Raw genomic sequence first — 11,952 nt, 5'->3', positions numbered from 1 at the left:
CCACTGATGGCAAACAAAGTTGTAGTGCTGCCTGATCCTGCTGCCAAGGGAGGTAGGCCAGTACTCTGTGTCTTGCAATGCTGTGCTACAACAACTTTTTAAGCTGCAGCTTGGCACCATAAAACAGAACCCGTGCGACTGGTTGTCTCAGCGTTTGGGATGTGTGTGCTCTTCCAGGGCAACTGACCTCGTGAACACTCTCACTCACCTTCGGAGGGATCCATGAAAAATTGCCAAAAGGAGATCCCTTTTCATCTCAGTCATCAGAAGCCTGAAAACATGCCAGGCGTAAAGCATGCCGTACATTTAAAGCACGCCCCCCCAATAGTCCTGGGAGCTGTAGTTTGTTAAGGGTGCTGGGAATTGTAGCTCGGCAGAGGGTAGACTGTGGTTCCCAGGATTTGGGGGCGCGCGGGGGGGAATGTGCTTTAAACATACGGTGTGTGTGTAGCCAATGTCTGTAATCCTTTTCGACATGCATGGATCTTTCCTTTTTCGACATATTTGTTGCTGTTGTTCAGGCATCCCCAAATTTGGCCCGCCAAATGTTTTGGGACTACAGTTCCCATCATCCCTGACCACTGGTCCTGTTAACTAGGGATGATGAGAGTTGTAGTCCCAAAACAGCTGGAGGGCTGAGTTTGGGGATGCCTGCTGTCGTTACTGCTGCTGCTGCTGTTGCTGTTCTGGTTGTTTGCATATAGCGCCCCAATGCGACTATATCCTTAAAAATAAACTAAAATGCAATGCCCTTGGTGCCAAAGCTATCTATGGGGATCAGTACAACAGTATGAGATTAAAATCCTATCAAGAACAGCACACAAGTTCCCATCCCTTCTAGAAGAGAATACAACACCTCTTCTTTCCAGGGGTCCCCAGATATCAGTTGGGCTTACTAGTCAAGCGCCTGTTTGTCCTTGTGGCCATTCAAGGTAAAGGAAGGGGCTTCTCTTGTTTGTTCCAGAGTTTAGAGCAGGTAAGAAAGATAATAGAATCATAGAATTGTAGAGTTGGAGGGACCCCAGGGGTCATCTAGTCCAACCCCCTGCAATATGCAGCTGTCCCGTATAGGGTTTGAACCTGCAACCTTAGTGTTATCAGCACCATGCTCTAACACGATGAGCTACTCTTGCTTTTTCTTTCTTCTTCCTTTTTTGTTTGGGAGTAGATCTATATACACAAAAACAATTTCCCTGACTGCTGCTTCCCCCAATGTTTAGAGGATCAAAAGTGAGAATTGTGTAGTGCCCAAAGCATTAGGAGGAAAAATGAATATTTAGTTCTGTTCGCCAACTTTGAACTTTTTGTTTTCCTTTTTCATCATTGGTAGCAGTCGTCTAATTTCCATGATGATAAATAAAACATGAGGTGAAATACATTAAGTAAGTTAAATATGCATTAAGGGCCTGGATGTAAAGGAGTTTAACTCAGCTACATAAACCAACAGCAAATTATAGCCCGGTCCACTTTTAGAAACAGGCATTGATGCTCATCCCGTACAAGCTGCCAAACAGATGACTGACTGTCCAGTGACATTTTTGCAGATTATTCATTGGGGCTGCATTTAATTCCTCTCAGCTTTTCATTGATTCAGTATCCTGATACCAGTTAAGTTCGAAGGTAGCGAGACACATCCTGACACTGGGGTATCTAAACCAGCTTTATCCAACCTGGTGCACTCCAGCCAGACTCTTGCTTTTTTCTAACCTTCTACCAGCTGCTGCACAAGTTAGAGCAGAGTTTTCCAAACATTTCACATTGGTGACACACTTTTTAGACATGCATCATTTCGTGACACGGTGATTCAATTTTACTAGCAAGCTGGAGGTTGAACTCACCCCTTTCCAGTACCAGGAGGAGTGCGGGGAGCATTCGCACAACACACTTGCACACCGCAGCTGACACACTAACGTGTCGTGACACACAATTTGGAAAGTTCTGAGTTTGAGGAAGCTCTACCTTCCTCCCAAGCCCACTGTCAGATATAGTAGGAATCTCTCCAGATTTTTCTTGTCCTGTTTAATAACCACCGCTTCTGCCCCTTCGCTTATCAAAGAACTTGAGGATGAGGAAGAGTCTTGTCCAGTTTGCATGGAGGTGCAGCAAAGTTTAGAAACTGCAGGTGCTTCTTCTACTCTTTCTTCTTCTTGTTGTTTAGTCATTTAGTCGTGTCTGACTCTTCGTGACCCCGTGGACCAGACCACGCCAGGCACTCCTGTCTTCCACAGCCTCCCGCAGTTTAGTCAAACTCATGCTGGTAGCTTCGAGAACACTGTCCAACCATCTCATCCTCTGTCGTCCCCTTCTCCTTGTGCCCTCCATCTTTCCCAGCATCAGGGTCTTTTCCAGGGAGTCTTCTCATGAGGTGGCCAAAGTACTGGAGCCTCAGCTTCAGGATCTGTCCTTCCAGTGAGCGCCCAGGGCTGATTTCCTTAAGAATGGATACGTTTGATCTTCTTGCAGTCCATGGGACTCTCAAGAGTCTCCTCCAGCACCATAATTCAAAAGCATCAATTCTTCGGCGATCAGCCTTCTTTATGGTCCAGCTCTCACTTCCATACATCACTACTGGGAAAACCATGGCTTTAACTATACGGACCTTTGTTGGCTCTTTCTTAACCTTTTGCAAATCTCTGCACAGAACAAGACACTGCCTGTTTGGAGTTGCTTCTTTTCTAATCTGCAGTGCAAAGAGGGGCTGCCGCTGGGCCTTCTTCTTGCCAGAGGGTTCTCTGTGGCATGATGGCAAGTGGAATTGTGGGCATCTGTTTCTCCCCCTTCCCTGGAGCGAAAAGATATCCAGTGGGCCGCAAACAATATTATACCATTTCAGTATGTTATAAATGCTTCTGTATGTGAAGGTATAATTACTGTTGTTGTTTTTAATTTCAATGTATGAAACAATTGGTAATTTAAAGCAGTAACAAAAATCAACAAAAATTAAATTAAGACAAAAATGAAACCAACCTATTGCAGTACAGTGGTACCTCGGGTTAAGTACTTAATTCGTTCGGAGGTCCGTTCTTAACCTGAAAATGTTCTTAACCTGAAGCAGCACATTAGCTAATGGGGCCTCCTGCTGCTGCTGCTGCCGCGCCGCCGGAGCCCGATTTCTGTTCTTATCCTGAAGCAAAGTTCTTAATCTGAAGCACTGTTTCTGGGTTAGCGGAGTGTGTAACCTGAAGCGTATGTAACCCGAGGTACCACTGTATTTTAAACCAATCTTCAATATGTTTAACCCTTCTTTTAGTATTCCAGCTCTGCTCCCAAATTAGGATCAGCAAGGAGTTGAGAAGAGTCCTTGCTTTAGCTTAAGAATTTGGGTCCAAAATTATGGAATGGTGGCAGTTCTTTTATTTTCTGAAAATGTTTAGGGGTACTCTCATTTTCCTATTCATTTGAAATACTGCCCTTCAGTGAGGCCAAACTTAGATTCACAAAATGTTTAGGGGTATGCGTCGTCCGTCCCCCGCCCGCCCGCCCCCGAAAAAAAACACTGAATGGTGGTATTCACTTTCTAGCAAGTACTTTGCTAGGGCTTGTGTAATGTAGGAAAAGATTACATGCGAAAAGGAATTTTTGGAGTGTAGTTAAGCCCATTGTTTCTTTTAAAATGCTACAGCAGTTTAGAACTGTATTTAACATGCTAACAGACTCAGATGCCATCAGACTGTGCTGCATGCTTGACAAGCAAGTGAACAGCCTCTGAAACTTGGAGAAGGGCAAACGCCGTGGGAAGCAGCTGATCCATTCAACTGCAAGCAGATTTATCCTCAAATATCTGTGTGGTGCAGCTGACTAGCACAGAATCTCTGGGGGGCAAATGAATATATGCATTGGAGGGATTTTGGGGTGGGTGGGAGGATCAGGGATAAATTGAAGTAGGTGATGTGTGTGAAATCTTTGTGTCATAGGGGTGTGATTCTTTTGGTTTTTGTGTGTGCTGAGAAATGTAAGAATTGCATTGCTGAGTCAAACTGAGATCCGTCGGGTTCTGTTCTCTGTCTCTGCGGTGACCCACTGTCACTTGGGTAGTCACAAACAGGACCTGGCAGATCACCATTCCCTGTTGTTTGTCCATTAATACCTTGTAATCAGAGAACCCTGACTCAGGAGATTTCACCCTTTCCTATAATGTTGCTGCATTCACATGCAACATTAAACTGTGGTTTAGCACCATGTGCACAAGCCCGAGCAAAGACTCAGCTCCACCACCCCGCCCCTTGTCCTCCTTCTGCATGACCAGAAGGAGGACTACTTTGCCAGTGTTCACTTTCGCAGAATCTCAACGTGTCCTCTCCTATCAAGCAAGCATCTTTCTATCTGAATTGGCAGTAGGGGTTTCCCGATAACATGATGACATCTGGAGAATGAGTGTGTTTTGTATTGCATTTAACATATTACGACATTTGTATTTTTATTTCTTTTGTAAGTGTTTAGGTTAATGTCAGAAGGGAATGTGCTTCTCCCGCCCCCCCCCCTCTCTCTCACACACACATGGATGCTTGGTAATGTTAAATGAATGTGTAATGTGACAGTACTATGTGGCTTGTGGCTTAGGGTCCTCGTATTTATGGGAACGCCTCTCCTAGTATGCCCCACAGAGGACCTTAAGGTCCATGAATAACCATAGTTTAGAGGTCCTGGGCCCTAAGGAAGTCAGACTATCCTGCACCAGGGCCAGGGCCTTTTCAGTGATGGCTCCGACTTGGTGGAATGCCCTTCAGGATTTAACCTCCTTCCGTCGGGCCTGTAAGACAGAGCTATTCCACCTGGCCTTTAATTTGAATTCACCCTGGTCTTTTATTTCCCTTCTCTTCCCTCCCCCTCCCCTTTTATGAAGATTACCCGCTCTGAGACCCCACAGCTAATTCTCACCTGACCTCCTCGCTGGCCCAAGTAGGGCTAATTCAGCCAGCTAGCCCTGGTGATTATCTAATGCTTATTAGATGGATTTCCCCTAAATTGATTTCTGAACTTTGAATTTTATTGTTATTCATGTTTTTATACTATATTTTATGCTGCTTTTACAATTACCGTAAATGTTTTAAATTTGTTGTTAGCCGCCCTGAGCCCGGTTTTTGAACCGGGAAGGGCGGGGTATAAATAAAAATTTATTATTATTATTTTTTATTAGTGTATCTACCCCTGGATGTAAGGGATATGAGTTTACCAATGTGATGATGTCATATGCTTCATCCACAAACATAACAGGGAGATGCATGAGCATACACACGAAGGAGATTGGCAGCAGCCACACAAGTCCAAATAAACTCCTTCCCAAGAAGAGTGGCTAGCAAAAGTATGGGACATTGCACTGTCAGGACATTGGACATTCCTGCATTGCAGGGGGTTGGACTAGATGACCCTTGGGGTCCCTACCACATCTACAATTCTATGATTCTGTAACCTCTAACATGTTCTTAGACCTCCACTGTTATGCTTCAAAATATTCAGGGTGGGTGAACCCCACAGTATATATCATTGCCTTTCCTTATATACTGTACTTCATATCCGTGACTAGTTTTTGGTTTCTGTTTACCCATAGGGAATAACTTGTTATATTTTGTGAATATAAAATATAATTTAGCTTGTAAGCTCCTTGGATGCATTGATAGCATTAACAGTAACGAAAGCTGCAATAGCACATGGCCATCCCTAAATGGCTTACACAACCAGGTTAGAAAAACAGAACTCCTAGCTTTGAATAGTTTAATTTCAGATAGGGTTTATTGCTGTCATTCCCCAGAGTTCAGTTTCCTCAGGTATATTTGGGTCATCAGAGGCTCTTGAGTGTTACCGTTTTCTTATTTTTACAAATTGTTCATCCATTAACAAGGGCATTTATGTTCACAGTAGGATTAAATAGTCCTCCCAGTTTATGAAGTGAGTATATTTTATTCATGCTGTGACAGCGTGAGGATTTTGTGGGCCAAAGAGTAGTAGACCTGCCTAAAGGAAAGTGCTGAAGGAATAGACCCAAATTCTGACTTCCTTGGGGGCTCAGTTTCTGCCCCTCCCCTGTTCACCTTCTGGAACAGTTGATAGGATAAAGATTTTTGCAGTGCCAGATGTTCAGATGAAAATGTGTTTTCAGTTTGTCTCTACCTTGCTGACACATGGTAGGCCCAGGTTGATCAGGGTGAAGTAGAACGATCTGGGCTTTTATTGCCCCCTCCACCTCAGTGCACAATCCAAGTGGATATTTGGCGAGATCTTTAAAGATAGAAATTGCCATAGCCATTGGCTAACCCTGAGCAGCGGAGACTTATGGGTAAAGTACAAAGCTGTCGTTTCTCATTCAGCCTCAAAGACTGAGCTGTTTTATATGCCCAGATTGGAAGTCATGTGCAATATACAATCTGGTGATCTGCTCAAGCCCTGCTCTCTTCTTGTCACTTTTTCTCAGGCTGTAAAAAAATGAAGGGGATGGTAGACCTTGATAGAAAATGAAGAGGGGGCTATGGGGAAGAGGTGGAAAAAATGGATAGGAGGAGTGGCTTTTTCACAATTACTTTGTGCAAGCAGACAATAAGAGACGCACACACACAAAGAAATTGAGGAGCACGTCATTAAAACCATTAAAACCACCAGCAAAATATTATTTAAATACCATGCAGGGAGGTGGTTGGACCTGTGGACACCAATGCATAGAAAGTGCACTAAAGGAGGAAAATGAGATTGCAGAACAGCTAAATAAATTATTTGCATCTATCTTTATATTGGAAGATAGAGGGCAGATCCCTGTTCCTGACCTAAGTTTCTCAGGAAGATAGTCTGAGGAACCAAGGCGAGTAGTGGTGGCAAGAGGCTAAGGCTGCACACACTCTATATATTTTTAAAAAATCCCCTCATTCCACCCCAGGATTCCTGGGAACTGTGCTTTACTCCGCACAGAGCTACAATTCCTAGCACCTTTAACAAACTACAGTTCTCAGGATTCTTGTGTGTGTGTGTGTGCTTTAAAAGTATGGTATATATGCAGTCAAAGTTCTATACCTTACAGACAGATTAAAAACTCTCAGATCCCTGGGTCCAGATGGCATTCACCCAAGAGTTCTTAACGAACTCAAATGTGAAATTGCTGATCTTCTAACGAAGTATGAAACTTGTCCCTGCTCAGCCTTCATACACAAGGGCTGGAAATTAACCAATGTGGCACCTTTTGAGGGGTGGGATCTGGGAAATTACAGAGCTTAATGTCTGTTCCAGGAAAACTGGTGGAAAGCGTTATTAAAGATAGAATTACCCTGCATGTAGAAGAACAAGTTTTTCTGAAGCAGAACCAGCATGGCTTTTGGAAGGGTAAGTCCTGACTCACTAATGTAGTGGAAGGCTTTGAGAGTGCCAACAAGCATATAGATAGAGGTGACTTAGACTTTCAACAACCTTTGAATAAAATCCTCACCAAAGGCCTTATAAACTTAGCAGTCATGGGACAGATCGCCTTATACTGTAGATAGGGAGTGGTTAAGGAACAGGAAGCAGAGAGTTGGGGCCCCTGCAGAGTGGGGTTTTTTTAAAAGAGATGTTGCTTTTGTTTAGTCGTTTAGTTGTGTCCGACTCTTCGTGACCCCATGGACCATTGCACGCCGGGCACTCCTGTCTTCCACTGCCTCCCGCCGTTTGGTCAAACTCATGCTGGTAGCTTCGAGAACACTGTCCAACCATCTCGTCCTCTGTCGTCCCCTTCTCCTTGTGCCCTCAATCTTTCCCAACATCAGGGTCTTTTCCAGGGAGTCTTCTCTTCTCATGAGGGGGCCAAAGTACTGGAGCCTCAGCTTCACGATCTGTCCTTCCAGTGAGCACTCAGGGCTGATTTCCTTCATAATGGATAGGTTTGATCTTCTTGCAGTCCATGGGACTCTCAAGAGTCTCCTCCAGCACCGTAATTCAAAAGCATCAATTCTTTGGCAATCAGCCTTCTTTATGGTCCAGCTCTCACTTCCATACATCACTACTGGGAAGACCATAGCTTTAACTATACGGACCTTTGTCGGCAAGGTGATATCTCTGCTTTTTAAAGAGTACATTTTACAAAATGCCATTGATGCAATCATTATAATATGCATCAATAATTGTGTGCTTCTGGTAGATTTATACTTGACTCTCCACCCATCATTCTACTTCATTAGTTGTTCCACGGCGCTTCCCCAATGCTATCATATTATTGCTGTCTGGAGTATGATATATGCTCTATAGTGCAACAAAAGCGGGACAACCTCCCCACCCCCTTAGAACATCTGTGATATTAAAAGTTATAGGAATACAGCAGGCCATTATGGGACATGGACTGACTGGAAATAGTACTGAAAGCTTATAATCACCCTAATACTATCATAAGCACAAATAATCAGAAACCTACAATAAAAAGGACGTCTGGAGAGCCCTAGCAATAAATGGACAGTTCTCTCAATTGAGGAATGCAGAAAGTAGAGTCTCCCAAGGACCGTACTGGGATCTGTGCTTTTTAACTTGTTCATAAATTACCTGGAGTCACAGATAAACAATGAAGTAGCAAAGTTTTGCTTTTAGTACCATCTTGAACAAAGATGGTTAATACAGAAAGGGATTGTGAGGAGTTCTGAAAGGATCTCTCCAGACTGGTTGAATGGGCAGTAAAATGACAAATGCAATTCAGTGCAAACAAGAGTGCAGTGATATATTGGGCCAAAAATGCTCATTTCTGAACTGGCAGTGACTGACCGGGAACGTCATAGTAGAAAGCTTGATGAAGATATTGAGCCAACGTGCAGCAGCTGTGACAAAGGTGAATTCAATGTTAGGGGTCATTAGGAAAGGGATTGAAATTAAAACTGCCAATATCACAATGCCATTATACAAATCCATGGTGAGACCATTCTTGGAATACTTTGGGTAGCTCTGGTCTCTATGCCTCAAAAAAAGGATATCGTGGAGCTGGAAAAGCTTCAGAAAAAGGCAACCCAAGTAATCAAAGGGCTGCAGCAACTCTACTGTTTCGGAAGGTTACAACATCTGGGGCTTTTTATTTAGAAGAAATGCAAGTAATAATGGCCCATGATAACTGTGTGTATAAGGTTATATATGGCTTGGAGAAAACAAATAAGGAGAAGTGTTTCCCCCTCTCTCTTGTACTAGAACCCGGGGCCATCTGTGAATATGAATGTTGAAAGATTCAGGACAGACGAAGAAATTTTCCACAGAGTGCGTAGTTAAACTGGGAGTGACCTAGCTAAGCCTGGCAGGGCAGCTTGCCATATATTTCGCTCTATAAGATGCACCAGACCACAAGACGCACCTAGTTTTTGGAGGAGGAAAACAAGAAAAAAAAAATTCTGAATCTCAGAAGCCAGAACAGCAAGAGGGATCGCTGCACAGTGAAAGCAGCAATCCCTCTTGCTGTTCTGGCTTCTGGGATAGCTGTGCAGCCTGCACTTGCTCCATAAAATGCACACACATTTACCCTTACTTTTTAGGAGGGAAAAAGTGAGTCTTATAGAGCAAAAAATACGGTACTCTATGGCATTAACCCCTTCATGCATTAATTAGAATTAAGCATGTTGGTTTTATGAGGCTGGTTATCCCATGCCATCAGCCCCAGCTATTTTGGCTAGGAATGATGGTAGTTGTAAGCTGGCAATATCTGGAGGATATTGTATATTGGGATAGAGCACTGCAGCTAAGAGAGAATGGCTTGTCTACGACAATCAGATATGTTCGTGGCAGGGGTGAGGTTTGAATCGGGAACATTTTGGTTCATGGTTCAGTTTCTGAGCCACCATGCTACAGCAGCTTTCTAGCAGGGATGGTGTTGGGGAGACTTGAGAGATAATGTGAATCCTTCCTATAAATAGTTTCTTTCTTTCTGCATATGTGCTGGAAAACTGTGGTTAGAATGTCAGCCTTCAAGCAGCTATTCATCACCTTTTAAACCTTAAGTGATTTGTGAAGGGTAAATGATGGATGGGTGGTGATTGGATACAGCTCCTCAGAACGGACGTAAGGAAAGAAAAGCTTGTGTGTAATATCTGGAGGGGGGGGGGAATACTAGTGGACAGGGAAACCTTACGCATGAGTGTCACTTTATTTCAGAATATTGTGGCATAAAGTATCCTTCATGAGATAACCAAAGGAGCAAATAAGTCCATTAGGCACACTCTGGAAGGACTCCGGAAAGAGTGAGTATGGAGAGGATTGGGAATATGCTCTCATTCCACAAAACAAAACAAAAACAAAACAAATAAACTTGCAGAAAGTGATGGAGGGTATGGAATTCAGCTTCCTGAGAATCCCACCTTAGTTATTTACTTTTAAGTAAAAAATTCAGGCTGCAAAGAAAATGTGGTCGTGGCTGCTGAAATTTCAGCCAAAGAGCTGACTTGAGTAAAACAGCTTTCCAAAACTGTGTGTTGCAACACTTTAATGTGTCAGCTTCATTGTGGAGTTGTGATCATGCGAGTGCTCCCTGAGATCCTCCCGGTGCTGGAACAGGGTTAGTTTCACCTCTGGTTTGCTAGTAAAACTGAATTACCGTGTCGCGAAATGATGCATGTCTAAAAAGTGTGAAACCAACATGAAACTTTGGAAAGCTCTGGAGTAAGATTTCCATTAGTTTGGAGTGGGTCCTCTGTCCTTTGCACAGACATCTACTCTTGATTAGCAACCTGGAATAAATTGTGCAAATACCATGTAAATATGATAACGTTGCTTAATTCATATGGGTTGCAGAATTCACTTTTCTTGCCTTGCAATTTATTTGTTTTAGCATTACGAGTGCATACTACTTGATCCTGAAAAGGGACTGACGCAGGGGAGCCAAACAGATTGAAGTAGGGGAGAATACTTCCAGAAATGGAGATGTCTTGTTAGAAGGCACAGAGATGCAAGTGGTAGATGAAAACAAAACAGATCACCCTTGTGGAATTGATAGCGTGGTCCCTTAAGGTGTTTCGGTTAACTCAGTCCCCCATCTCTGTAGGTCAGGGCATCAAACACAGGTGAGCTCTCTGTGACACGCAGACAGCAACATCTAAAAATAGGAGAATAGCGCCTGGCTTCAAAAACAGTCAGAAGCTGCCAGGCAAGCCATGATCTGCCAGTTTGTCGTGAGCATACATGCTAAGGAATTGGTGTGTAGCTGCTTCAGATGTGTACATGCTTAAGAGGGGAAAATCTTGTTTTGGACAAAACTCCACATTGCCTGGCATCCTGCCTTTAACTGTAGCAGTCCATGATTGTGCAGAGGAAAGGACGGAAGAAAACCAATTGGACGCAGCCGAGGTACCAGATTTCAGTGTGGAATTTTTTTAAAAACCACAGATTATAGATAGCGGATGTATTCCACTTAATAAAGAACATAACAAAAACTGCTTTTTGTTAGGGAGAACAGTTCTCTTTCACACCCACACATTCATTTTCCCCTAGGATCATGAGGACTAGATCCCTCTCTTTGAAGGGGAAAAAAAGAACACTGTCATCAGTTTGCTTAGGAATCTATTAAGAATCTACAGACCATAGAGAAGTGCTTTGGGGGAGCAGCCTACTCCTTGCCTAGCTAATGGAATGGAAATCGGTTATCATCCCGAGCGGTTTCCATGCCAACCTGTTCAGCAGAGCAGATACCATTGAAATGCGATGGATTAAAAAGCCCCTTGCTTAACTGACCCTTGATACCTGTTAAGGACTAGTGTGATTATAATGAGTGCTAATTACACACACTTAGATCAGAGCCGTTTGTCTTGCTGTGTGGATATGAAGGCGGCATCTCAACTTGGTTTCTTATAGAGGAGAGGGCCTTTTCGGGCAGAGCTTGTTTGTGTACGGATCAGGTTTTGTAGCTGTTAACCTGGATTAAATTATTACTTGCTCTCTGCACCAGTGTTACCCTGAAAGGCTCTAGTTGCCTCTACGCTTGCACATACCTGAGTGGAGTTCTGTTTATGGATGCTTATTACTATTTTATCATTTGTA

At 43.4% G+C, this 11,952-nt stretch overlaps 1 protein-coding gene across 7 annotated transcripts in view; it reads left to right on the top strand.

The window, feature by feature from the left end:
• ZNF385C (zinc finger protein 385C) overlaps positions 1–11,952 on the top strand; it is a 160,071-nt gene that overhangs the window by 72,872 nt on the left and 75,247 nt on the right. The window lies entirely within an intron of this gene.

Source organism: Podarcis liolepis (genome assembly GCF_965112155.1).
Source record: "Podarcis liolepis genome assembly, chromosome: 13".
Classification (NCBI taxonomy): Eukaryota; Metazoa; Chordata; class Lepidosauria; order Squamata; family Lacertidae; genus Podarcis; species Podarcis liolepis.
Note: the sequence above shows the minus strand (reverse complement) of the source record. Positions and strands in the feature narration are given on the sequence as shown.